The following is a 3,634-nucleotide window of genomic DNA, read 5'->3' on the forward strand; positions in this document are numbered from 1 at the left end:
AAATAATACAGGTGGGCTTCTCCGCAGTATTACTCTACTGTTTTTTGCACATGCTGTATATACATTTAGAGTACAAAAAACAGAGTTAAAATGTTTAAATCTGATGTTACTGTCAGTTATTGTGCAATTTAACTTTGAAGAAGTAGTTTAACTATTTCACTACAATAATCCACATAATAATATTAACAATACTTTAATATAATAATAAACTTAATAATAGTTTCGATACTTACAGGCGGACTTCAAACAAAGCCAGGCAGGAGCTGTGCTTGTGGCTGCACAATCTGTACCAGACGTTCATTTGTGCATGCGTTAAATGTCTGTTTTCTAGAATGCAATCGATTTTTGAAAAAATACTGAAAATTGTCATTTCCATACTTAATTATGAAGGTGTGTTAAATTATATTTAGAAAACAGTTTTAATATTTAATGCATTTTGATTAATAAAATATAGATCATGTTATAATTCATCTTATGTTCATTTTATTTATTTCCTGGAATGAAAATCTGCATCTTTTGCAAGCATTGCCTTTTCCATGAAACATTGCAGATGATAAAAGACTGAAATCGAATCAATTCGGGCATCAGTCTAGCTAAATGCAACGTGCAATTTTTTTTAGCGCATACGCAAATGAGCTTCCATGTGCAAAGCTCAGTGATGACGTCAGAAATAGGAGGGGGTTTATTATTTTTTTGGTCTGTATCAGTGATCGCAACTTAAATAGTTCAAAGCAACAATACTCAAAATACATGATAAACATTTGTGGACTTATAGCAAGTGCGTTAGTACATCAWACAGTTYGTTTTAGACMTACTTAACTCAGTTTATAAAAGTTTCTCTAAGTATTTAGCTAAAGTGAGTACAACTGACTAACTTCTGTTAGTAAGAAACTACCGGGTTTAAAGAGTAAGTTTCCTTCATCTAGGAAGGTTGGCAACAGTCCCATAAACCTAGACTTGTTAAAACAATATTGACAACTGTGGTGAAAGAAACATACAGCTGCTTGGAGATGGTATTGTAGCTTTTACCTTTTTCAGTGTTCTCCTTTCTAAGCTCTTCAGATTGCTCTTGCCTTTGCTTTCTCGGGTCCATGTTCAGTACAGCGCACATAGCARTACCAATGGGTGTTTGTTCCCTTTAAAAAAGGCTCATGAATATCTTGAAGGCATCTGTGATATTAATCACAGTCAAACACTTAGTTTGAAACATGACTATATTGCAAAGATTAATAGTCCCTTTAGGGTTCCAGCAAATGTGCTTCACATTATTTTAGCGTTTCTTTGCAAAAATAAACAGCAAATTATATATTTTCACAAGCCTTTTTTGTTTACATTCTCCCATACTGAAGGCATACTGATATAATTAGACGTGTGCTTTTAACTGAATTTGTTTTCATAAGGAATTAATTATTGTTTCAATTAATTGAAAGGGAACCAAAAAAGTTATGAGTTTACAGCTGAAAAACAGCACAATAGTCAATGATCATTAAATGGTGGCCAAGCCCAGCAAGTGGGGAGGGGGCTTCATTCTCTAAAGTCTTTAGCGATGCAATTATTGCAGTTGCGAAGGAAAATACCATCACCAATTACCATAAAACAAAGCTGATATCAGTTTATGTGTTGTTTTTAAAAAGAAATACCTTGCTTCATATGCCTGAACAAAGGATACTTGCTACAGAGGTGAACTTGAGGGGTGACACTGATTATGTATTGGGCTCCTTCAAGCTCCAGAACAAAGTGGTATAGGAGCACATGTTTAATCTTCAAGTCGTCCTTCGAGCTCCTTTTCTCCGTCTCTTTGTCCTCCTTCTCACTCATTTAGACTAATTCAATGTGACTGAGCATAAAACAAATGCAAGGGCACGTTGTTGCATGGCTCAACATCTGCTTCAATCTGTTATTTTTCTTGACCGAGGACAATTGGGTATACGCAACTGTTTACTTTTTCACAGCTAAAAACAGAAAGAATAAGCTACTCCAATGTTATCTAACAAGAACAAACTGTTTCTTGTTAATCCACAGATCAGTTTATTCATTTTTATTTGCTGTGAATTAAAATAATCCWYGTTATTCCAGGTATACACAGTAGCYAAYGTTGAGATRTTTTGCGTGACCCTAGCCAAAATGGTCCAGATKGACTGACCGTCTATCTGTCTSTCCATTATCTTAACCTGMTTTTTCCTTTCAGGGTCACGGGGGTCACTGGTACACATATCCAGCAGTCACTGGTCACTGTGCGAGGGGTGGGGGACATCCTGGRCAGGTCACAAGTCCATCACAGGACCACATAGAGACAAACRAGGCAAACATTTAGAGATACCAATCAGCCTAACATTCATGTTTTTGGTCTGTGACAACCAGAGTGAGTTCCAGGAGAACATCCATTCATACAAACTCGACTCACAAAAGTCCCCAGCCAGGATTCAATCCGGCATTTTTTTTCTTAGAGACAACCGCTCTACCAACTGAGCTACTATGCATGTCTTTTATGAATTCTCTGCTAAAGTGTACAAATGCAAATACGATTCCTGACCTAATTTACACATATGTACATATAAATCAGTATTTAGCAGGTAAGTAAAGTGTGGTGATGATCTAATTGATCAGTTTTTACCTAATCCTCTGTACATTATGCAGGGCTATCTTTACACAAACAGTATCTCCACCCACCTTCAAATTTAAAATTCATGCTATAAAACAAGGATTGTTTCTCTTATTTAAATTCCCTTATCTTTAAGTCACACTGTTCTTCTTAATCGAGTCTACAAAGGTTTGAAAATATGTATTTGTGTGTTAAAATGATTCCTTTTTTATTTTTGGAAAACATTAAAAAGTATCCGGATATTACAGCAGTCTTACTCATTCAAGCCACATAATCACACATAATAGCTGCATACAACGAGATCAAACAGGTTGTCTGTGAGGATGGATGAGCTCCACACTTTGGTTTACATGACTCAGTTTGATGGTGGCGTCAAAGCGGGAGCCACGCTTTGTCCTGTCCTTGATCTCTCCCGTCTTGCAGATTGAGTCGACCCTTGTGACTCACAACGGACTATAAAATGGCGGAGCAAGGTGCTTGTGTCAATAATTTATGGATGTGTCTATTTAGAGAAAGGTTGAGAACATRATTTTAACCCAGCCTCATTTGTCTTCTTTGGCTTTTTGTTATCTTCAATCTGAGGAAGATCCGATTTTTAACACAATAGTGCATATCTTTTTAAGTAGAGTTCTGTGAAAGGTTATGAAAAATCAATAGGAATGCTTTTTAAACAGCTACAGTTTAAAGCAGAGGTTCTTAACCTATGGGCCGTGGCCCAATTGTGRGCCGTGAGCGCCTCCTTGAGGGCCTCAAAAGACCAACAGTTTTTAACTTTGGGCCGCATAGGGCTGAGGGACCGCATTGATTTTAAATAAGGTGCAATACACTTTATTACAACTAGTAGCGGTAGTGCACCACTCAGATGTTTAACAACATTTTTAATATGTAGAAGAAGAACCTGCCGAGAATGTAAACCTATTTTAAATGAAAAGTAGAAGCAAAAATGAAAGTAACTCATCAAAAAACACCAGTTTGTCACTAATATTATTTTAACTTATATTATAGGAATGGTCGTTTATATGTATATATATA

General features: G+C 36.2%; 1 long non-coding RNA gene across 1 annotated transcript in view; it reads left to right on the top strand.

Moving 5' to 3' along the window:
* The window catches only part of LOC106519487 (uncharacterized), a 17,125-nt gene that overhangs the window by 11,466 nt on the left and 2,025 nt on the right, over positions 1-3,634 (top strand). The window lies entirely within an intron of this gene.

This window comes from Austrofundulus limnaeus, unplaced genomic scaffold (genome assembly GCF_001266775.1).
Source record: "Austrofundulus limnaeus strain Quisiro unplaced genomic scaffold, Austrofundulus_limnaeus-1.0 Scaffold78, whole genome shotgun sequence".
Lineage (NCBI taxonomy): Eukaryota > Metazoa > Chordata > Actinopteri > Cyprinodontiformes > Rivulidae > Austrofundulus > Austrofundulus limnaeus.